The sequence below is a fragment of the Zingiber officinale genome, chromosome 2B (assembly GCF_018446385.1).
Source record: "Zingiber officinale cultivar Zhangliang chromosome 2B, Zo_v1.1, whole genome shotgun sequence".
In the NCBI taxonomy this organism is placed as follows: domain Eukaryota; kingdom Viridiplantae; phylum Streptophyta; class Magnoliopsida; order Zingiberales; family Zingiberaceae; genus Zingiber; species Zingiber officinale.
In genome coordinates this window covers 149,225,885-149,250,961 of record NC_055989.1, presented here as the reverse complement: position 1 = coordinate 149,250,961, position 25,077 = coordinate 149,225,885, and the positions used below count along the sequence as shown (strand labels likewise).

The 25,077-nt window shown below is 47.1% G+C and overlaps 1 pseudogene; it reads right to left on the bottom strand.

The window, feature by feature from the left end:
• Positions 1-371: 371 nt before the first annotated feature.
• Positions 372-24,853, bottom strand: LOC122047780 (annotated as a pseudogene).
• Between the last annotated feature and the right edge of the window lie 224 nt (positions 24,854-25,077).

The window sequence follows — 25,077 nt, the reverse complement described above, 5'->3', positions numbered from 1 at the left end:
GCGCCGGTCTACTCGACGCGGTTTGAAATTTTTTGAACAGACAGCAGCCCAGGAGGCTGTTCCAACGTTGCGATTGTTAATTTTACATTCACATTAAAAAAAAATAGAGAAAAAAATATTTAAAAATTACGTAAATACTTTAAAATATATTCATGTAATGAAGTTAACTTTAATAGAAAATTTTTGGTCGTAGATCCAAGTATTCATGGATAGAGAAAAAAATATATTTGTATTAAATTATATCTCTTAGTTATAAGTTTTATTTGGAATTTTCCTATAAATACATCGGAGTTAAAAATCAAATCGTAAATACTTGAAAGATAACTGAACATCCTATACTCTTATTACCATAATTCGGGAGGCAACATATCTTCCAAAAATAAAGATGACTGAAGTTAATAAATAGAAAAATGATTGGTACAAAGCTTAAGAACTTATCTAGAAACTAAAGTTGAGTGAAGTTAATAAGGGGATACTAAGGTGTGTATAAATATCCTACTCTCTACAAATAGATTCATTTGTTGAACTAATTTACACACATAGTAACCAATTTGATCGGTCCATCAAATTTCAACCATCATTTACTAAAAAAATGTGTGATTTCCTCCTAATGCTACTTGTGGTTGAACTCGGAGCACAAAGCTGAGAAGTAAAGGTCAGAACTGGCATTGGAGAATCTCTCTTTGAAGAATGGCATGGAATGGCTGAGTTGCTGAGCTTTCATATCGTGGATCAATGGCGAAAGGTCTTGATGGCTTGATCGATTCGTTTGCGACAGAGCGGGCAGCTTGTTAGGTGCACGGAGCATGTGACGCAGCAACACATGTGACCACACCTGAAACATTCAAACCAATGTTAGACATATGTAGAAGATTTGAGGATATAAGTGGAATTTTCTTCCATCATACTTCAACAACAATACTAGTTACATAATTTGGCCAGCTCTTACCCTCGAGGAAATTTATGAACATGAAAACATGTTAGTAATTGCTGGTTAACTTGGGATTGTATTGCAGTTGACCCCTTAATTCATATCGAAAGTACAACACAATTTGGCATATTTTCAAAAAAAGAGACGACCATGTTTAAGTTTCATGAAAGTTTCGAGGGATTTCAAAACTGAAGTATTTCAACTAGGCGATTGTCGAAACTTGGTAGCTGCGAATCAAACTCAGTCTAATACTTTTTTGTCGTGCAATATACTTCAATTTTCATAAGTATTACCAGAGAGTGAAATCCATTAATGTATGTCAACTACACACTGGCTATCACATTATTTACACTATTCCACATCCCTGTAAAACTTAGTTGAGTACTCATGTCTACCAAATGGACAGCATTATATACAAAATATAATTCGATAATACCAACAGATTTAGCCTCCAGACTCCTAGTTAGTGTCTTTAGTTTAAATGGCTTCCCTTCTTGACTGATCGAGTCCTCCATGGACAAACAAGTCAGCACATCTCGAAGGGAACACCTACATCTTAATCAAACTAGATTATGAATGTGATGTGGGTATGGACCTTGATGTCAAGGAAATCACTTTATCAAGAGAGAACAAAGAAAAAAAAAGATCTAGGCATCCAGCTTGTTAACTCTTACTAAGGTAATGTCATGGGATATGAATAACAAGGGTAATACTTGACTCCAAGTAACAAAGGTCGCACGTGACCTGAGACACCAAATATGAAGTTCTAAAAATGACAAAGTTTTATTTTCAAGACTCGATACAAGGGAACGAGGAATACTCTGTATGAAAACCCCATGTGTGTTAAAAGCATTCACTTAGAAGAAAGGTTTTATATGCTCTCAAGTCTCAACTGCTTTTCAACCCCAAAAATGAGAAAAATCATGAGAATGGGAGAATGCTGCCTTTGCTGGCGCTCAAGAGGCTAGGAGTGTGAAATACAATCAAAATGTGAAAAGTAATCTTCCAACAACAAGAGAAAGTTATTAAAAACATCAAATGAAGCACGAACATACCCAAATTGGAAGCTTAAGAGATTAAATGAAGTTATTTGAATAAGAAAAGAAACTCTGTATGTAACATGCTTACGGGACAAAAACAGCATTGATTCTTGCTCGAGGCAGATGACACATATGTCTAATGCCAGATTTTTGTTCATATTATCTGGCTCTTTTTCAGACTCTTGATTCAATCCTAGGAAAACACAAAGGCAATGTTATTATCTCAACACTGGTTAGTAAGTTAACTTTGAAATACCTACCTTCAGAATTGCATGCATGCCGTGCAGCAGCAGCAGCGAGAACCCTGCACAAAGCATAATAATATCATAAAAGAAAAAGGAAACTAGAACCCAAATGAGTTGTCAATAATAAAATATAGTCTAACTATTACAAAATAGGAAAAATAAGAATGAGACTACCGACCAATTTTCCTTAACATATTCATTGAGACTGATAACTGCTGATCAAATAAGAGAATAAGAAGCGCTAACCAAATGACAGTATATTTGGGAACAATAAGCCTGTTTCTTTGACTGTTTAACAGCAAAGCTATACAGAAAATTGAATATAATATCACTTTGACCAAATAATTACTATGTTTAAGAATAAACCTTTTCTGCAATTCCCAATGTCGCCTTTTCTCAAGCACATGCTGAAGTGCATGCTTTGCAAGCAGAAAGATGCCAACAATTGTGAATCCAGTAGAAGCAATATGATACCATTTGTGGCACAGGTTCATTATTAGTGATTCCTACTCTCCTACTCAACACACAATCATTTTTTTTTTTTACAAACAAAATGTACTTAATGAAGCAAAACTCACCTAGCCCATTTCCCAAAATTTGCAATTAACTGATCAATATTCTTAGGGGAGATGTAAAATGGACCTTTATCCGGTCTCTGTATCCTTATTTTTCCAGCATCATCTTTTGCTGCCTATTTAGAGAAACAAAAAACACCAAGGGTGTGAGAATACTACGCGATTAGGAATTCATGTAAAACACCATATTATGATGATTTAAGACAGGGCAAATGTTTACTCTAGTAAAAATACCCTTTTGATCAACAAAAAAACTTCTTCTAAAACAGTAGATGATCACAAATATCAAAGGAGTTATTTACCTCACCAACAACAGTTAATGCAGTCCCAGTAGGAAGAATTTTTTCAGTTCGCTTAACTCCAAGCATCTATAATAAAACCTACATGGTTTCAACATAAAAGAACCTGTGTAGTGGTAAGACATTCAAAAAGAAATTATCACAAACCTTAAGGCCCTGCAAATAGTCAAGTGCCCCCCGTGCCAATGACCTCCCTGATTCCTCAAAGACTTCACTAGCAACAATTAACACCAATCCTGTAGCACCTCGAGCTCCAACAACAAACACACGTCCAGTACCATCATCCTTATAATTTTGATAAATATTATTCAGCATATTCACTAGAAATCATTGAAAACACTTAACAAAGAGAAGAATAGGAATATAGTTATCAAATATCAAAATTGAAACTTGCTGCATTTATTGAATGACAAGAATTTATCAGGGTGGTTATATTAAATAATGACAAAGTGTTTTGACAGAGAATTTCATCCACTAGTCCATCTAGCAATAAATAACCAAAGCACAAAAAGAAAAATAGTAATCAATACTTGCAGAATTGTACATACAAGAACCAAGGAACCTCTTTGCTCAATGTAAGCATCAGAGCAGAATCTTGCACCCAGGATCCAACCTCATTGTGTTTTAAGAAATGTTGCTCTGCCTAAAAAACAATCAAACAAGATGTCTTCAAAAAACTTGTCAAAATGTCAATGCTGCAATATTTCACAACCAAATACTATAAGTAAACAATATATACCATTTCCTCAACTATGACACCTCTCAAACCACTTTGCTCACAGTTTATTGGTGTTTCTGAGTCGACTTTTCCTGTTACAGTAACAACAAGAGGAACTACCTTGCAAGGAGTATCTAGAAGAATGGCTAAACAAGAAAGCACATATAAGTAACAATGAAAACTATCATAATAGCAGAGAACTACTTGAAATACATGATAATAAGGTCAACAGAAATAAAAATGTTTTACTCCCTAAGAAAAACAAAAATGCCAAAAGATTTTGATAAAAACTATCACTCTCTACAAATTGTTCAGGCTTGAATTTTTCACCAAGAACAACAATATGAAGCTACTTCAATAGGTATGCATATACTCAAAAAAATAAACAGATATTGTTGGTGCAACGTTAGGTCAAGGTTGACCTGGTTGACCCGACTCGAGTTGACGTGACTCGAGTTGTATTTTGATGTTTGACTTGGGAAGATTGTCGGTGCAACCTTAGGTCAAGGTTGACCTAGTTGTGTTGCATGTTGATGTTTGACACTCGTGAGAGAGTTCTATTCTTGATGTGGGACAAGAATAGATGTTTGGGAGATTATTGGTGCAACCGTAGGTCAAGGTTGACCTGGTTGACCTGATTCGGGAAAAGTCCAAGTATGGAGACTTGGCACGGAAAAGTCCAAGCAGGGAGCTTGGCACTGGAAAAGTCCAAGTATGGGGACTTGGCACGGAAAAGTCCAAGCAGGGAGCTTGGCACGAAAAGTCCAAGTATGGAGACTTGGCACGGGAAAGTCCAAACAGGAGTTTGGCACGGGAAAAATCCTAGTGAGTGAAGCTAGGTGAAGATGAAAGTCAGGTGAGTGAAGCCGGGCAGTGGAAATCTGGTGAGTGAAGCCAGTGAAAATCGTGAGTGAAGCTAGGTGAATGGGAAGTCCTAACGGGATGTTAGGCGGTGTGGAAAATCCGTGAGTGAAGCGTGAAAATCCTAGTAAGTGAAGCTAGGTGAATGAGAAAGTCCTAACTGGGATGTTGGCAGTGTGGAAAGTCCGTGAGTGAAGCCGGGTGGAAAGTCCTGGTGAGTTTGAGCTGGGAAAGTCCTAACGGGATGTTAGGCAATGTGGAAATCTGGTGAAAGCAGGTGAAAGTCCCGTGAGTGAAGCCAAGGAAAATCCAGATGGATCGGGGATGATCGGACTTCCGGTGTTGGAAAGTCCAAGTAGGTCGAAGGATTGACGGACACTTGGCGAGGAGTTCCAGCAGTCAAGGAGTGACGGATGTTAGGGATGGTACCAATAGGTCGAGGTTGACCGGATATTGGTTCGAAGTCTTGGGACTTGGTTTGGGCTAAACCCAAGCTCCGGATCAAAACCGATCCAGTGATACTTGGCTCGATCGGTCCGGTGACCGATCGATCGGTCAAAGTTTCGATTCTTATCGACGGTGACCGATCGCCAGCAGGCAAAGAGAGGCGGTGATCGGTCCACGATCGATCGTGATCGGTCCAGGGACCGATCGAGACGATGTCGCTGAGGTTGGGATCGGTGGACCGATCCGGTGTGATCGGTCCACGCACCATCGTAACCCGCAGAAGGTGGGCACGTGAAGAAAGCTGATCGGTCCGGGACCGATCGTATAGTCCCGATCCCCGACCGATTCAGTACTAGCCGCCGCGCCGCAACGCCAGATTTCTTCTGTGTTTTCTTCGCTTTCTTCGCAGGTTATAAAAGGAGGGCTACGGCTGCGAGCCAAAAAATGCTTGCTCTCCTTCTGCTGAATCTTTTCTGCTTCCTGCTGAGCTTTGGTTGAGCTCTCATTGTGCTGAGTTCTGTTGAACTCGTCGAAGCTCTGCGTGAGTTTCCTGCTGGTGTTCTAGCTGCTGGATCCGAGAAGCTGCTGCTTCATCAAGGTTCCAGTCGACAACAAGAGGCAAGCAAGTGTATTACAATTTCTATTGTTCTTGTTTGTTTTCTCCATTGTTGTACTCCTTTGTTTGCTGTTGCAAAAGAGTGTGGCGAGGTTTCTCCACCCATAAGGAGTTTATATTAGCCGGTTCTCCGGGGACTCATCCACCGACGGATTGACCGGACTCGTCCACCTTACGGACACGCCGAGGAGTAGGAGCCCTAATCTCCGAACCTCGTTACATCCATCGAGTTTGAGGTTTGATTTCTTTCTTTGTCGCTTCTATTGTTTTATTTCCGCTGCGCTAACTCGACATTGTAGAAAGAATCGAACGAATTGGGGTCGGCTATTCACACCCCCCTCTCTAGCCGTACAAAGGATCCTAACAAGTGGTATCAGAGCAAGGACGCTCTTCGTCGGATCAACACCCGTGGGAGCACAAGCGCTAGAGATGGATCAATTCGGAGAAGACATCACCATTCCACCCTTCTACAACGACAACTTCGCTTATTGGAAGGTAAGGATGATGTATTTTCTTAGGACTAATATGTGGAATTGGTTTTGTGTACAAGAAGGGTTTACTCCTCCAATGGATAAAGAAGGAGAGCCTCTAGAGAAGAACAAGTGGACAAAGGAACAAGTCCATCAATCAACGATCAACAATGAGGTAACTAAAACAATTGAATTTTCATTACCTACTAATATTTTGCGTAAGATAGGTGAATACAACAATGCCAAGGAGTTGTGGGATAACTTGGCCAAGTACCATGAGGAGAGTTCCACTTCAAGCCATGAAGAGGAGCCTAGTGAGCCAAGTAGCTCACATCATGGAGGGAGCGAATTGGGAGTTGAGGGCTACTCAACATCCAAGGAAGAAGAGGAGGAGAGTTCCTCTTGCTCAAGTTCGGAGCAAGAAGAAGAAGTTTCCACCTCCGGAAGGGTTGAAGAAGAAAGCTCATCTCCATCCACAACCCTAGGTAACTCAAACACTGTGATTTCAAGCAAATTACACATAATGTGTTTTGAGTGTAGGAAACATGGACATTACAAGAGTAAGTGTCCAAAGAGGGTAAGAAAGACTCCACCGGCGCCAAAGGTCAAGGAAGCCGGAGTCCCGAAACGCAAGGGCAAGGAGCACATCGTGTGCTTCCAATGCAAGCAAAGGGGACACTATAGGAGTCATTGTCCGAGGGGGAGGCAACCTCACAAGGGCAAGAGACCGGGCACATCGATAGGGGGAGCTAAGGCAAACCCTAAGGTAACCTCTAAGGTTCATTTTTGCAATTCTAATAAAATGCATGCTAGGAATTTTATTGCACTTGTCGATAATAACAAGCATGATAACCTTAGGAACCAATACATGTGCTTAGGAGCTAAACATGTTAGCCTAGGTAAGGATAACACTAGAAATACCAACCCTAGGATTAACGCTTCTAAAGTTAAGGAAAACCTAGATAGAAATCCCAAGAAGACTAGACACATGCCTAGGAATACCTCAAGGAATAATGATAATTTAAAGCTTGAGGTATTAGAGAAGGAAAATCAAGTCTTGAGGTCAAGACTTGATACTTTGGAAAAGGCTCTTAAGAATTTGGAGAAGTCATCTCTAGGCTCTAAGGGTCAAAAACCAATGTCCAAGGACAAGAAAGGTTTGGGTCACAAACCTAAGTCCCAAGTGGTCAAGCCCACTTACCATAATGTTCCATTCGATTATGGAACAAAACCTAGGGCTAGGAAAACCACTACCAAGGTCACAAGGGGAGTCACCCCTATAGTTGACCTTGATGAGACCCAAATGACCAAGGCTTTAAAGCCTAAGAGGGTCATTAGGAGGGTTGCTAGGGAAGTTATCCCTAGTGAATATTTAGTGAACCCAATGAGCTCTAATAGGTATTGGGTTCCTAGGAGCATCTTCTCTACCCCATAGATGGGTTGGAGAGTGTCAACTCCAATAAGAAGGGTAGTTAACCCAACTTTGAGGAAATTGACACTCAAGGAGCATTTTCAAGGTTTTTGGGAACCTTTGAAAATGAAAGGGAATAATCCTTATCATTCACTCCTTGGAAGAGTAAAGTGTGCCAAAGTGAGAATATATTAATCTTACTTTGAATTGACACAATTTGGAAAAACCTAGAGAAATGTCAAATTGGGATTTTGATATTCTCTTAGGTAATCAAGGCAATCCGGGCCTTAATTTAGAAGTGCTACTCTTGTAAAATTTTAAATGGTATAAATCAAACAAGAGATCAAGAAATGCCAATTTGGGTTTTGACATTTTCTTGGAGCACTTTGGGCAATCTAGGATTAGAATTTAAGTTAGCTAAGTGATTAAGGATACTTAGATAGGTAATCTAGGTATTTTATTTGTGTTAACTTGCCATGATTGGTTGTCATATGCCATGCCATGACATCATATTTATTTTATCATTATTTGAAATGTCATGATAATGCTTAGGTTATCTATATGTCATGTGTTAATTTAAGTTTTCAAGCTTTATGCCATGACATCATGACATTGGCACATGTTTTTACTTATGATATCATTTATGCCATGTCATCATCTCTTGCATTAATAATCAATTGAATTGGTTTAAGGATGAAAAACACATTTTGATATTGAGATCAAAGTGTAGTTTAGAAAATGCATGAGAACTTAGCCTAAGTTGACCTTAACCCATATCTCACATCAAATTGACTTGAATGTGGTTTGATACACCTTAGATGTGTGTGAGATATTAGGATCATGAGTTAGGATCAAGGTGCATAGTTTTTGTACCTAGATGAGCCTAATTCAAGAAAAGAGGGATCATAGGGAAAGCTTGTGTACAAGTCATGTACATTTAGCCCTAAGATTATGGTCCTAAATTCAAATGGTTTTAAAAGCATTTTAAAATTGATTTGGAAAACCTTGATGAAGCTTTCCTAGTGATAGCATTCATCATTGAACATTGTGATACAAAGTTGAGTTAAAACTTGAACTATTTCAAAGTTTTGAACTTTGTATCAAGATTCAAAATGGAAACTATTTTCATGGAAAATTATTTTCCATGGTAGTGTATGATATGAGGAATGTATCCTCAAAATTTCACAATTTTTGAATTTTCTGAATTTATTAGGGGTTTCGAATTTCGGAGAGGAAAATCGAAATCCTGATCATGGTTCGATCGGCCGGACCGATCCGGAGGGCTGGATCGGCCACCGGACCGATCCAGTGGATCGGTCCGTGACCGATCCTGAGGTCTCGATAAGCGTGTTAATGTCTTGAAATTCGACCGCATGTCTGAAATTTCGCTGAAAGTTGGTTTTAGATTTCTAAAGGTTTGAAACTCTCCAAGACATTGTTGGTGCAATGGTCGAGGGGAGTTGGCCTTTAGGGAGTTTTAACTATTAGTCAAGGGAGTTGACTTTTAGGGGGTTTACTCCTTGAGGATTAGTAATATGGGATTATCACTAAGGGTTGGGGGAAATTAAGGTATCAATAAGAGTTTCAATGAAAGGTATGGGACTTTCATTAGGAAGAAACTCTTGACCTTGATACTCCATTCTTTTTGATGTGTGTCAAAAGGGAGAGTGTTCATTGGAGAATTATTGGAGAACCCAAGTTAGGTTTAACCTAAACTAGGGAAGATTGTCAAGGAATGTTCGAGGAAGAACATCGGAATACTTTTGATGTGTGTCAAAAAGGGGGAGAATTATTAGAGAACCCAAGTTAGGTTATCGGGTTAACCTAAGGGAGAATGTCTAGAGAATGTTCAAGGAAAGAACATCGACATCTGGAAGATGGTTGGAAAACCTAAGTTGGGTTATCGTTAACCTAACTTGATTATGATTTTGTCATCAAAAGGGAGATTGGTGCAACGCTAGGTCAGGTTGGACTCGGTGACCCGACGTCGTGACTCGAGTTGTATTTTGATGTTTGACTTGGGAAGATTGTCGGTGCAACAAGGTCGACCTAGTTGTGTTGCGTGTTGATGTTTGACACTCGTGAGAGAGTTCTATTCTTGATGTGGGACAAGAATAGATGTTTGGGAGATTATCAGTGCAACCGTAGGTCAAGGTCGACTGGTTGACTGACGGGAAAAGTCCAAGTATGGAGACTTGGCACGGAAAAGTCCAAGCAGGAGCTTGGCAAGCGAAAAGTCCAAGTATGGTGGCCTGGAAGAACCAAGGGGAGTTGGCGCGACGAAAAGTCCAAGTATGGAGACTTGGCACGGAAAGTCCAAACAGGGAGTTTGGCAGGGGAAAATCCTAGTGAGTGAAGCTAGTGAAGATGAAAGTCCAGAGTGAAGCCGGCATTCGGGAAATCGTGAGTGAAGCCGGTGAAAATCCTTGAGTGAAGCTAGGTGAATGGGAAGTCCTAACCTGGATGTTAGCGGTGTGGAAAATCACGTGAGTGAAGCCGGTGAAAATCCTAGTAAGTGAAGCTGGTGAAAGTCCAAGTCCTAGCTGGGATGTTAGGCGGTGTGGAAAGTCCGTGAGTGAAGCCAGGCGGTGTGGAAAGTCCCGTGAGTGAAGCCGGGCTGGGAAAGTCTAACTGGATGTTAGGCAACGGGAAATCTGGTGAGTGAAGCCGGTGAAAGTCCCAGTGAGTGAAGCAAGGGAAAATCCAGATGGATCAGGGATGATCGGACTTCCGGTGTTGGAAAGTCCAAGTAGGTCAAAGGATTGACGGACACTTGGGGAGTTCTAGCAGTCAAGGGAGTGACCGATGTTAGGGATGAAGTACCAATAGGTCAAGGTTGACGGATATTGGTTCGAAGTCTTGGGACTTGGTTTGGGCTAAAACCAGCTCCGGATCGGTCACCAAACCGATCGGATATTGTTGCTTCCGATCGGTCCGTGACCGATCGATATCGAAGCTCTGTTGATCGACGGTCGCGACCGATCGCCAGTAACAGAGGCAAAGAGAGGGTGATCGGTCCACGATCGATCAGTTACTCCCCGATCGGTCGGGACCGATCGAGACGATGTCGAGGTTGGGATCGGTGCGTGGACCGATCCAGGTCGATCGGTCCACGATCGATCGTAACCCGCATGTAGGTGGGCGTCGAAGAAAGTCGATCGGTCCGGGACCGATCGAATAGTCCCGATCGGTCCCCGACCGATCAGTAAGCCGACAGCGCCGCAACGGCCAGATTTCTTCTGTGTTTTCTTCGCTTCGCAGTTATAAAAGGAGGGCTACTACCGCGAGCCAAAAATGCTTGCTCTCCTTCGTCGAATCTTTCTCGCCTCTGCCGAGCTTTGGTTGAGCTCTCAGGTCGAGTTCTCTGAACTCGTCAAGCTCGCGTGAGTTTCCTGGTGTTCTAGCCGCTGGATCCGAGAAGCCGCTTCATCAAGGTTCCAGTCGACAACAAGAGGCAAGCAAGTGTATTACAATTTCTATTGTTCTTGTTTGTTTTCTCCATTGTTGTACTCCTTTGTTTGCTGTTGCAAAAGAGTGTGGCGAGGTTTCTCCACCCATAAGGAGTTTATATTAACCGGTTCTCCGGGGACTCATCCACCGACGGATTGACCGGACTCGTCCACCTTACGGACACGCCGAGGAGTAGGAGCCCTAATCTCCGAACCTCGTTACATCCATCGAGTTTGAGGTTTGATTTCTTTCTTTGTCGCTTCTATTGTTTTATTTCCGCTGCGCTAACTCGACATTGTAGAAAGAATCGAACGAATTGGGGTCGGCTATTCACACCCCCCCTCTCTAGCCGTACAAAGGATCCTAACAGATATATGGACCTATAAAGAATATAGACTTTTCAGAAGATCTTGCAGAACATAGGTCCCATCAAGGACTAGGATTACACTGACCATCACCATAATTGATATTGATCCTGTCCGAATCGCTGAATCAACGGACGCTGGGCACGTGGCGCTCTCCGCCGGCTAACGTGGATCTTCGACCGGTCGCACGAACCTCCGGTGAACCCGCAAGGAAGTCGGGCCGGGAAGGGGTCCCGGCGACGACCCTCCGACGCTCAAGTCAGGTAAAACTCGACAACAAAGAAGTGGCTCCAAGAATCGTAGAACATATACCTCCGGCGAAGGGTGAGGGCCTTTATATAGGGCTGTGGAGAAGCGAGTGCACACCTACCGAGGTGCACACGTGTCCTTTCCCATACCGTAGTGTGGGCTTGTCAGAGGAGCTTACCTGACACCATACTGCTACAGTCTGAGCACGTCTCTGATGGGACAGCGGATCCTTCTGTCATAGGATTTTGAGTATGGCCTGAACATAGAACATGTCCGCTGTCAGAAAAAGATGTCCCCTATCCTTTTCCCCTTACTCCCTGCCGGGCGTCCGGCCGGCCAGCCTCCGCCTTACGTCCGGCCGGACATATATAGTGGTCTACTTGGGAGATTCTCGATAATGTGCTTTGTGGAGACTGTTAGCAGTATGCTACCTTATGTCTTCGGCCGAGCTTGCCCTCCACTCGGCCCTACGATCCTATTCCATGAGCGCCGGAGCCCCGACTACCTCCGGGGCACCTTTTGCTATCAGTTGGACACCGGTCGGCCGACCGGGCGGTCGGCCAACCCTTATCCGGTCGGCCTATTGATCCAACCTTTTCTCGAGTGTCGGCCAACCTTTATCCGGTCGGCCTATTGATCCAACCTTTCTCGAGTGTCCGGTCGGTTCATCCCTCTCCTATCGACCACCTGGCCCTTTGACTTCCACGTGGCGTTGACTCCTCAGAACGGGGGTCCCCTGTTCTTACCGCCGGATCACTTGCCTCCCCTTCAAGTCTAGTCGAAGGAGGCGATTAGTCCGACTGACTGGACTGCGAGTTTAGCCGGGCGGCTCCATCGTGCCAGTATCCTCCGCTCGGCATCCCGCAGTGATGGCCTTAAAGTTAGTCAACAGCAACATTCCTTGAATCTCCTCGTAATCTGCGTCAATCTTCGACCTTAAGGCTGAGCATGCGCTCATTAAATGCTCCAAATGGCTGAATGTCACGTGGCGCGTTGTCGTCATCGTACGGCGGCGGCGGAGAGGTGCTTTGATGGGATCGAGGCGGTTCGAAATGGACGGCGTGATGCGCGCTTTAATTCCCGTGACCTGGATCCAACGGTGGAGGCCGCCCGGCCTCCACCCTATAAAATCTTCGTTTTCTCCTCCATCGTCCCACTTCTTCTTTCGCGTGCCCCTGGTTATCCCTCGCGTTCTAGAGCTCCGGCATCGTGTTCTCCTGCTTCCGGCGATCCCCGGTGTTCTTCCTTCGATCCTCCTTTTTCTCGTAAGGTTCTCCTCTTTTGTTTCTTGTTTCCGGTGCTTTCTTTACATATCTTTCCCCAGTTTTCGCTCCCAGGGTACTCTTTTCGCTTGCTGTCGTCTTTCTTCTGCCTTTTTGCCTTTTCGATTTCTTCCGATTGGACCATGGCTAGTTCTTCTCATCCTGAAGACCAGTCTCTCGGCCCTTGGTACACTACCATGCAGTCACGATTCGATCAGCGTGACTTTGATATTCTGACCGATAATTTTGAAATCCCCGGTGATTTTGAACTTCTTTTAGCCGGTCCTTCCGCTCGGCCACACAGGCCGCCGCACGGAGCTTTCTGTGTCTTCCGCGACCAGTTTACTGCCGGTCTGCGTTTCCCAGTACATCCCTTCATTATAGATGTTTGTAATTTTTTCGGTGTTCCGCTCGGCAGTCTAGTACCCAACACCTTTCGTCTTCTCTGTGGTGTTGTTGTTTTGTTCAAGATCCACAACATCCCCCTCCGACCGGAGGTCTTTTATTATTTCTATTATCCCAAGCAGTCCGAGTCGGGCACCTTCATGTTCCAAGCTCGGCCCGGCTTAGTCTTCTTTAACAAACTACCTTCTTCCAATAAACATTGGAAGGAGTATTTTTTCTATATTCGCATGCCCGATCAGGCCAATTTCCAGACCAAGTGGCAGGTCAACCTACCCCCCACTCCTGAGCTGAAGAAATTCAAGACCCGACCGGATTACCTTCATGCTGCAAATATGCTAGCCGGTCTGCGGCTGGACATCAATAAGCTTCTTCACGAAGGAGTGATATACATCTTCGGCCTGAGTCCGATACGGACTCCTCTCCCGGGCAGCTTCGGTAAGATTTTTACTTGGGCATTTGCTTTGATTACTAAATGATTTCTCTTCTTTCCTTTGCAGCGGATATCGTCATGGAGTCGGTAATGGCCGGCCTTCTGAAGAGAAAGGCGGCGGCGCTCGAAGCCGCGGCAGCAAAGGAGATGGAAACGCTCGGCATCCAGCCGGTCGGATCGCATGAAGGAGAAAGCGGGACTCAGGAAGAGTCGGCCGCTCAGGCTTCTCAACAGAACGTGGCAAGCGGAGCCACCCCCAGCGGAGGACCAACTGTCCCAGAGGAAGGTTCCGCTCGGGAGGAGGAGCAACCTCGACAAAAGAGGCGCCGAGTGGAGACTCCCCTGCGATCGGCTACCTCCGCGGTCCAACCACACGAGCGTGTCACTGCAACTGCTCGTGGCAAGGCTCCAGAGGTTGAAGCCATTTCGTCCGACTGGACGCCCTCGGAATGGGACGAGCCGGCAGCCCCAATTGAGGCTATTCCGGTTAGTACCCTTCCGCCCGCTCGTCAACCAGTCCAGCATTCAACCATTCACTCCTAATTTTCGGCGCCGGCTTCCGATCCTCTTCCGACCGTCGGTCGGTCGACCCCCGGTCATGGCCGCACGGTTCGGGTTACTCTTCACCTCCCGACTGAAGAGCTGCTGCCAGAGGCCGACCGACCAACTGTGCCCGAGCATACCATCACCTTGAAGGGGCCCCTAGCTGAGATGTGGGCCGACGCTCGGGCGCGCGTCGCGCTGATCTCCCTCCGAAATTTGGCCAATAGCCATATGCAGGAGGCCACGGGGGTAAGTTTATTTTCTCCAAGTTTCGTATGTCTTCCTTCTTATCGACCACTAACAACTTGTAATTACTTTTGTCAGAGATGGGTGGAGGAGGTTGCTGTATCCAACCGCCTGGCCCTGGTGGATGAAGAACTAAGGCAACTGAAGGCGGCAGTCGGTCCGTCCGGCTCTCACGGCCCTTCGTATGCCGAGCTGCAAAAGGAGTTGAAGAAAGCTTAATCTTTGCTGGCGGCCGAGCAGAAGAAGACGGCCGATCAGGCCCACGCCTTGGCTGAGTCCGAGCGACAAGTCAAGTCGCTCGACACAAAAATAACCCTGGCCACCACTCGAAAAAACACAGTCATCTCCGATCTGGAGAAAAAGAATGTTGAGGCTCGGGGATTGGAGCAGAAAGTCAAAGAGTTGATGGAGCAGCTCGACCAAGAGAAGGAGGGCCGCGCGGCCGACGCAATCAAGCATCAGGACGAGCTGAAGACTCTGCAGGAGTCCCTCGCCGCGTCTCAATTGGCCTTCAAAGAATACCAAGAGGCCGAGCCGAGCCAGGTTGCTGCTCTAAGACAGAATTACATCCGCTCGCCCGAATTTTCAGAAAAAGTTTGCGAGCGGATGTATACTGCTTTCGACCTCGCCATGGCCGCCACCACCACATACTTGAAGTCAAAGGGGCAACTTCCCGAGTCTCACGTTATCCCGGCTGCAGATCAAGTGGCACTTCTGGAAAACATCCCCAAAGACCTTTACGATTATATTGAGTAGGCGTTTTATATGTAATTCGGCCGCTCGGCCAAAAAATGTTCCTTTTTTGTAATTAGGCTGCTCGGCCTAAAGTTTTATTTTTAATGCAATGCTTTCCTTTCGCGTACTTTGCCCTTTTGCCAGTCAATGTGTGTGTTGTCCGTTCATCTATTATCACACCTCTAGAATCCGAAAGGGATTTTTACGAAGTATTTGGCGTGACCCTTCCGCTCGGCTAAATATGTAATATTCCGAATACGTAACATTCCGCTTTGATAGCAGAGATCGCTCGCAGGATGCCGATGAAGTACCTTTGGGGTACTGGGCCGATCGGAACGTAGAGACGGTCGAACGATATTGACGGCGAGTTTCTTGGACACTTGTAGTCCTTTTTATTGGCCTCATCCGCTCGGAAGGTTTATAGACGCCGGCTCGTCTCTCGATTTTTAACGTCGGAGCTCGACGGTCTTCCGCTCAGAGGGTTTATAGACGCCGGCTCGTCTTTCGATTTTTAACGTCGGAGCTCGACGGTCTTCTGCTCGGATGGTTTATAGACGCTGGCCCGTCTCTCGATTTTTAACGTCGGAGCTCGACGGTCTTCCGCTCGGATGGTTTATAGACACCGGCCCGTCTCTCGATTTTTAACGTCGGAGCTCGACGGTCTTCCGCTTGGATGGTTTATAGACGCCGGCTTGTCTCTCGATTTTTAACGTCGGAGCTCGACGGTCTTCCGCTCGGATGGTTTATAGACGCCGGTCTGTCTCTCGATTTTTAACGTCGAAGCTCGACGGTCTTCCGCTCGGATGGTTTATAGACGCCGGCCCGTCTCTCGATTTTTAACGTCGGAGCTCGACGGTCTTCCGCTCGGATGGTTTATAGACGCCGGCCCGTCTCTCGATTTTTAACGTCGGAGCTCGACGGTCTTCCGCTCGGATGGTTTATAGACGCCGGCTCGTCTCTCGATTTTTAACGTCGGAGCTCGACGGTCTTCCGCTCGGATGGTTTATAGACGCCGTCTCGATTTTTAACGTCGGAGCTCGACGGTCTTCCGCCGGATGGTTTATGCGGATCGCCTCGATTTTTAATGCCTGAGCTCGACGGTCTTCCGCCGGATGGTTTATGACGCCGCCCATCTCGATTTTTAATGTCGGAGCTCGACGGTCTTCCGCTCGGATGGTTTATAGACGCCGGCCCGTCTCTCGATTTTTAACGTCGGAGCTCGACGGTCTTCCGCTCGGATGGTTTATAGACGTCGGCCCGTCTCTCGATTTTTAACGTCGGAGCTCGACGGTCTTCCGCTCGGATTGGTCTTCCGCTCGGATGGTTTTATAAACGCCGGCCCGTCTCTCGATTTTTAACGTCGGAGCTCGACGGTCTTCCGCTCGGATGGTTTATAGACACCGGCTCGTCTCTCGATTTTTAACGTCGGAGTTCGACGGTCTTCCGCTCGGATGGTTTATAGACGCCGGCCCGTCTCTCGATTTTTAACGTCGGAGCTCGACGGTCTTCCGCTCGGATGGTTTATAGACGCCGGCTCGTCTCTCGATTTTTAACGTCGGAGCTCGACGGGGTTCCGCTCGGATGGTTTATAGACGCCGGCCCGTCTCTCGATTTTTAACGTCGGAGCTCGACGGTCTTCCGCTCGGATGGTTTATAGACGCCGGCCCGTCTCTCGATTTTTAACGTCGGAGCTCGACGGTCTTCCGCTCGGATGGTTTATAGACGCCGGTTCGTCTCTCGATTTTTAACGTCGGAGCTCGACGGTCTTTCGCTCGGATGGTTTATAGACGTCGGTCCGTCTCTCGATTTTTAACGTCGGAGCTCGACGGTCTTCCGCTCGGATAGTTTATAGACGCCGGCCCGTCTCTCGATTTTTAACGTCGGAGCTCGACGGCTGTTAAGACTAACTTTAACACTGCCGTTCGGCGAAGTCATCTGCCATCCTTTAATACGGCCATTCGGCGAAGCTATTGGCCATCGTTTAATCATTTTTGTTCCCTGCATTACAAGTACATAGGTGACCCCAGTATATGTAAAATTACATTATCGCACCTCTTATCCAGCTCGATACGGCTGGAGATGGTTTGCGCTCCATAGTCGGTCCAGCTGCCGCCCATCTTCATCCTCCAAATAATAAGCACCTGAACGAAGCTTTTCGATGATTTTGAAGGGGCCTGTCCAAGGAGCTTCTAGCTTGCCGACGTCGCCGACCGATTTTACTTTCTTCCAGACAAGGTCGCCGACCTGGAATGATCTGGGGATTACGCGTCGGTTGTAGTTTTGCTTCATCCGTTGCCGGTACGCCATCAGCCGGACGGACGCCTTGGCTCGCTCCTCGTCGACCAAATCAAGCTCCATGTTCCTCCGCTCGGCGTTGTCATCATCATAGCTCTGGATCCGGACGGACTCGACGCCGACTTCGACAGGGATAACCGCTTCGCCGCCATACACCAAGTGGAATGGCGTGACTCCCGTTCCCTCCTTCGGGGTCGTTCGGATGGCCCATAGGACGCCCGACACTTCATCCACCCAGCTTCCTTCCAAATGGTCGAGCCGAGCGCGCAGTATGCGAAGAATTTCCCGATTGGCTACTTCGGCTTGACCATTGCTTTGGGGGTACGCCACGGACGTGAAGTGTTGCTCGATGCCATAACTTTTGCACCAATCTTCGAGCAACTTTCCCGCGAACTGCCGCCCGTTATCGGAAACAAGTCGACGGGGGATGTCAAACCGGCAGATAATATGTTGCCAGATAAACTTCTTGACCATCTGCTCGGTGGCCTTGGCTAGCGGCTCGGCCTCCACCCACTTAGAAAAATAATCGACCGCCACCAGTAGAAATTTCCGCTGCCCGGTCGCCATGGGAAACGGACCCACAATATTCATTCCCCATTGGTCGAACGGACAGAAAACTGCTTTCATTTCCTCACCGGTTAGTGTGAGAAATTATGATACTTTGCAAGAAAGGCACGCCGCCACGGTCCGAGCGGGCTACTAGGGTCACGTAAATATCCGCCAGCAGATCTTTGCCAACGATCGTCCGCCTGATGACCTCCGCACGATCCTTGATGCACTTCGAGGATGTACGCGGCCTTCCGAGCTCACGATTTCAAAAGCGGGCGGAGAAGGCCTTCTTGTAAAGTTGATCTCCGATGATCGTGAACCGGCCGGCTCTCTCCTTAGTAGCCGGGCTTCATCCCGATCGGACGCGCGAGCCGAAGAAACTCCATGATGGCTGTCCTCCAGTCGCTCGGATATGTGAGGCCCTCCATCCGGTCGACGTGCGCCACCAAAGATACTTGTTCAATTGGCTGCTGGATGGCGACCGACGTTATTGAACTTGCGAGTTTGGCTAACTCATCGACTGCTTGGTTTTCCGCCCGGGGTATCTTTTGTATAATGACCTCTCTAAAGTCGGCCCTGAGCTTTTCGAAGGCTTTCACATAGAGTTTGAGCCGCGCGTTATTAATTTCAAAGGTGCCAGAGAGCTGTTGAGCGGCCAGCTGAGAATCCGAGTGAAGCGTCACTCGATCGGCCCCAACATGCCGAGCTGCCTGCAAGCCGGCTATGAGGGCTTCATACTCCGCTTCATTGTTCGTAGCTCTATAATCCAGCCGGACGGATAAGTGCATCTTTTCTTCTTGGGGAGATAACAGTAGTACTCCAATCCCGCTCCCGAGCCTAGTGGACGATCCGTCCACAAATATCCTCCACATGGCTTCGGGTTCTGGCCTTTGTACTTCGATGACGAAATCCGCCAAGGACTGCGCCTTTATCGCCGAACGAGGTTGGTACTGGATGTCGAATTCGCTCAACTCCGTTGTCCATTTGATGAGCCGTCCGGACGCTTCTGGGTTCAATAGCACTCTTCCCAATGGACTATTCGTCCGGACGATGATGGTATGAGCCAAGAAATAGGGACGGAGGCGCCGAGCGGCGAGGACCAAAGCGAAAGCCAGCTTCTCGAGCCCGGTGTAGCGAGATTCAGCATCTTTTAAAATATGGCTCAGAAAATATACAGGCTCTTCTCCGCTCGCCCTCACTAGTGCCGAGCCGACTGCTTGCTCAGTTGAAGAAAAATTAATACAAAGTGGCTCACCCGCAGTTGGCTTGGCTAGCACAAGTAGAGAGTTCAAGTATGCCTTCAGATCTTCAAACGCCCGATCGCATTCTTCGTCCCAAGTGGCTTTGCGTAAGATTTTGAAAAACGGGAGACTCCGATCGGCTGTCTTCGAGATGAATCTGGACAATGCTGTTATCCGACCGGTCAAGCGCTGTACTTCCCTCAGATTTCGCGGGGGCGGCATATCTTGTAATGCTTTCACCTTGCTGGGATTTACCTCGATGCCCCGCTCGGTCACTATGCTGAGGGTTTAGCTTGACTCCATATTTCCGTAGCGTTCGGAAAGTTTCCTCCATGTCTTCGAAGAGATCGGCCGCTCGGACGGACTTGATGAGAATGTCGTCCACGTATACTTCCAGATTTCGCCCGATCTGCTCCTTGAACACTTTGTTCATCAGACGCTGATATGTGGCTCCCGCGTTCTTCAATCCGAACGACATCACATTATAGCAATAGGTGCCGTCGGCTGTAACGAAACTGACTTTTTCTTGATCTTCTTGGGCGAGCGACACTTGATGATAACCTTGGTAAGTGTCGAGCATACATATCAACTCGCAGCCAGCTGTGGAGTCCACCAGTTGATCGATCCGAGGCAGGGGATAAAAGTCTTTCGGGCAAGCTTTGTTGAGATCCCGAAAATCTATGCACACTCTCCACTTGTTGCCTGGCTTGGAGACTAATACTACGTTCGCCAGCCAACTCGGGAACTGAACTTCGCGTATATGGCCGACCTCCAAAAGCTTCTCAACCTCCGCCCGGATGATGGCATTCTGTTCAGTGCTGAAATCCCTTTTTCTTTGCTTCACCGGCCGAGCGTCCGGTCGGACATGTAGCTCGTGCTGCACTATGTTCGGCGAAATTCCGGGCAGCTCGTGCGTCGACCAGACGAAGACATCACAGTTTCTCTGGAGGCATTTGATCACTTCCTGTCTTTGGCTTGCCTCCATATCGGCCGCAACAAACGTTGTGACCTCCGATCGGGTCGGGTGAATCTGCACTTCCTTTTTTTCTTCATAAACTAAAGAGGGAGGTTTTTCAGTTATAGTGTTCACCTCGATCCGTGGCGTCTTCTGAGCGGAATTGGCTTCTGCTCGGACCATCTCGACGTAGCATCGGCGAGCTGCTAGTTGATCTCCTCGTGCTTCTCCCACTTTGTCCTCGACTGGGAACTTGATTTTCTGGTGGAAGGTGGAGACGACCGCTCGGAATTCACTGAGAGCCGGTCGTCCCAAGATGACGTTGTACGCTGACGGAGAGTCCACCACAATGAAGTTTGCAGTCCGCGTCCTTCTGAGCGGCTCTTCCCCCAGCGAAATGGCCAGCCGGATATGTCCGACCGGCAGGATTTCATTGCCCGTAAACCCATAAAGGGGGTTGTCATGGGCAGCAGCTCGGCTCGATCAATTTGTAGTTGATCGAAGGCCTTTCTGAATATGATATTGACCGAGCTTCCTGTGTCAATAAAAATGCGGTGAATAGTGTAGTTGGCTATTACCGCTTTGATGAGGAGAGCATCGTCATGCGGCACTTCGACTCCTTCCAAGTCCTTGGGCCCGAAGCTGATTTCGGGTCCACTCGCCCGTTCCTGGCTGCAGCCGACACCATGGATCTGAAGCTGCCGGACGCTCGCCTTTCTTGCTCGGTTAGAGTCTTCTCCGGTCGGACCACCAGCTATGATGTTGATTTCACCTCGGGAAGTGTTGTTTCTATTCTCTTCTTCCCGAGCGGACGGTCGGGGCCGTTCCCTAGACATCCGAGGATTGTCTTCACGCCTAGGAGTACGCTGTCGTTCGGGCGTTTGTCTTTACTGGCGGTCAGATATAGTCCGATCGGCTCCGTGAGTTCTATGTCGCCTGTCGGACGATGGAGATCGGCGGCTGCCACCCCGGGGAACGGGATGAGCGATCAAGGGAAGACTCCGACAATCTCTGGTGTTGTGAGTGTCCGTCCAGTGGAATGAGTAGAACATGGGGGTCCACTTCTTTTTTGGCTTGGGCCGCTCGGCTGCTACTTCTTGGACATGGGTTCTAGCATGGGGGGAGCGGATTGCTTCGGCCCTCGGTCCTCTCGGAGGCTGATGAGAGGTGTGCGGCTTCCCCTAGGGAGGTGGAGCCCGCTCGGTCGGAGTTTCTTTTCTTCGGGACGCTTGGGCTTCCTCCACGTTGATGTATTCGTTGGCCCGGTGTAGCATATGGTCGTAGTCTCGGGGCGGTTTCCGAACGAGCGAGCGGAAGAAGTCCCCGTCCACGAGGCCTTGTGTGAAGGCGTTCATCATGGTTTCCGAGGTGGCCGTAGGGATATCCATGGCCACCTTGTTGAACCGCTGGATATAGGCTCGGAGCGATTCGCGGGCTTCTTGTTTGATGGCGAACATACTGACACTAGTCTTCTGATAGCGCCGACTGCTAGCAAAATGGTGAAGGAAGGCCGTTCGGAAGTCCTTGAAACTTGAGATAGATCCGTCCGGCAACCTCCGAAACCACCGTTGAGCCGATCTCGAGAGAGTGGTAAGAAAAACTCGACACTTCACCCCGTCTGTGTATTGATGAAGGGTAGCGGTATTGTTGAACTTACCCAAATGATCATCCGGGTCGGTAGTTCCATTGTATTCGCCGATCGCCGGGGGCACACAGTGCTTCGGCAAAGGATCTTGTAGAATAGCCTCTGAGAACTGACGGTTGATCCGCTCGGGTGAGGCGTCCGCTCGGGTGACTTTCCCTTTTTTGCTATCTCGCCTTGGCATTTCATCTGAGGAAGATCCTCGATCACGATTAACTGCCGCGGCATCAGGAGTGCGGCCTCCTGATGCTGATGTTGCTTGCTGCTCCGTCCGCTCGGCTTGCGACTTTTTCCTCTGTTCTACAAGCTTGGCGGCTCTTGTCTCGATCAAAGCGTCGAGCTCCTCTGTGGAGAGCATCACCGAATGCTGTCGTCCAGCCTCGTCCATTGCTTCCGATCGGATGCAGGAGCGTTCCCACAGACGGCGCCAAATTAATCCTGTCCGAATCGCTGAATCAACGGACGTTGGGCACGTGGCGCTCTCCGCCGACTGACGTGGATCTTCAACCGGTCGCACGAACCTCCGGTGAACTTGCAAGGAAGTTGGGCCGGGAAGGGGTCCCCGGCGACGACCCTCCGACGCTCAAGTCAGGTAAAACTCGACAACAAAGAAGTGGCTCCAAGAATCGTAGAACGCGTACCTCCGGCGAAGGGTGAGGGCCTTTATATAGGGCTGTGGAGAAGCGAGTGCACACCTACCAAGGTGTACACGTGTCCTTTCCCATACCGTAGTGTGGGCTTCTCAGAGGAGCTTACCTGACACCATACTGCTACAGTCTGAGTACGTCTCTGATGGGACAGCGGATCCTTCTGTCATAGGATTTTGAGTATGGCCTGAACGTAGAACATGCCCGCTGTCAGAAAAAGATGTCCCCTATCCTTTTCCCTTTACTCCCTGCCGGGCGTCCGACCGGCCAGCCTCCGCCTTACGTCCGGTCGGACATATATAGTGGTCTACTTGGGAGATTCTCGGTAATGTGCTTTGTGGAGACTGTTAGCAGTATGCTACCTTATGTCTTCGGCCGAGCTTGCCCTCCGCTCGGCCCTACGATCCTATTCCATGAGCGTCGGAGCCCCGACTACCTCCGGGGCACCTTTTGTTATCAGTTGGACACCGGTCGGCCGGCCGGGCGGTCGGCCAACCCTTATCCGGTCGGCCTATTGATCCAACCTTTTCTCGAGTGTCGGCCAACCCTTATCCGGTCGGCCTATTGATCCAACCTTTTCTCGAGTGTCCGGTTGGTTCATCCCTCTCCTATCTACCACCTGACCCCTTTGACTTCCACGTGGCGTTGACTCCTCAGAACGGGGGTCCCGTGTTCTTACCGCCGGATCAGATACATTATAAAAGAGTTCAAGATCTATTTGCACCATCAATACCTAGTACAATTTATGCAAAGGTGAACTTTGGTCTTGTAATAAGATTGCTCCAATTTGACCTTTGTAACCAAGGTTTAGTTCATGAAAGTTGAGTATCTGTTTACAGGATAAAACTAGTGACAAAATACTAAAGGAAAGCTCGTATCTTGCATCGCCCTATTCTTGAGTTGTGTGTGAAATATTAGGTTAACGTTTCCAAAAAGTAACTTTGAACTACTCTCTTGCATGGCTCCTACTAATGTGTGAACCATTACAGAATTCTTGTATATTGATTTATACTTTATGGATATCCACGGACAAAGAAAAAAAACAGATGAATCCATTACTGCCAAGCATGCATACGCTGGTGTTCTCTCTCATGCAAGTTGAGGACTCAAGTTCCACCTTAGGTGTAGGTTTGGCCAGCCTCATGTAGGCAAAGATGAGAAGTAATTGAATCAATTACTGTCAAGCATGCATATGCTGGTGTTCTCTCTCATGCAAGTTGAGGACTCAAGTTCCACCTTAGGTGTAGGTTTGGCCACAGGATCGCCTCATGTAGGCAAAGATGAGAAGTCATTGAAATCCCTACTAACCTATCTTCTCTCAGAGTTTTCCTCCACTGAAACTACACCTTCCTAGTTCCTACTCTCAAATAGTAAATTTTTAGTTTTCTAGTAATGTCCCATGTATATTTTAGCATTCTGATAGCTTCTACACTAACTTTACATGTGTTGTTTCCTTATCAACCAATACCTTTAATTATTATCTCATAAAATTATCTTTTTAGCCTAAGGGGAAAATAGACTTACCTCAAGACTTGAAAAACTTCTCTCCCTTTTAAACACTCAATTTTCACCCTAACAATGATATCTTTATCACGTAACTCTTTCTTGTTGTATAATAGATCCAGGCCATCATACACTTTTAATTGCAAAGGTTTTACATTCCATCTTAACTGCTCTCACATTTCTTATCTCATTCATATATTGAACTCTACTTCTATGAACTAAAAAACTGACTTTTTTAACAATTCAAACTCCGATCTTATTCTTGTTAATTTAAAATCAAGGTGTAGCAGACCAAACAAAAATCACTTCTCGGTCATATTAAATTTCCAAAGGCATAAATGCATCCAATAATACCAAACAATACTGGTCACAGCGGCAATCAAGAAAAGAGTAAAAACTCACCTAAATCTTTCAAGTGGTTAACTCGAGTGACCGATTTGAGAGCATCGGACTCCCTACAGAAGAAGCAGCCAACGCCATCAACAATCCCTCCCGAAACCGATCATAGGAAAACAATTGGAAAAACTGGCGCGCACCTTCCGTTGCTCCTCCCCAGAAGCCAAAGCACAGCTGCACTGGCGCTAAAGCCCAACCCGCTCCAAGGAATCATCCCTACCTCAGGTGGCTTCTCTGATAGAGGGCGAAGGAAGAGGAGGGAGGAGAGCAGTCCGTCTCGGCGACTGGAGCGACAGATAGCGAGGGAGGCTGCTTTAACGGACACAAGTTCTTAAGGCAAGTAAGCTGCTGATTTTGAACCGGCTCGCCGGTCGACCGTGGCTGAGACGGTTTGAGAAATTCTGAATTGACCAGTCTAAAGCTGGTCCACTCAGCATTATTAATCATCTAGAAAATTCCATTTCACTCCATAATATTCTTGATTTTCAGAATGTTGTCCGGACAATTATCAAAATGAACCCTTCTATCTAGGGCTGTTCGTACATAAATTT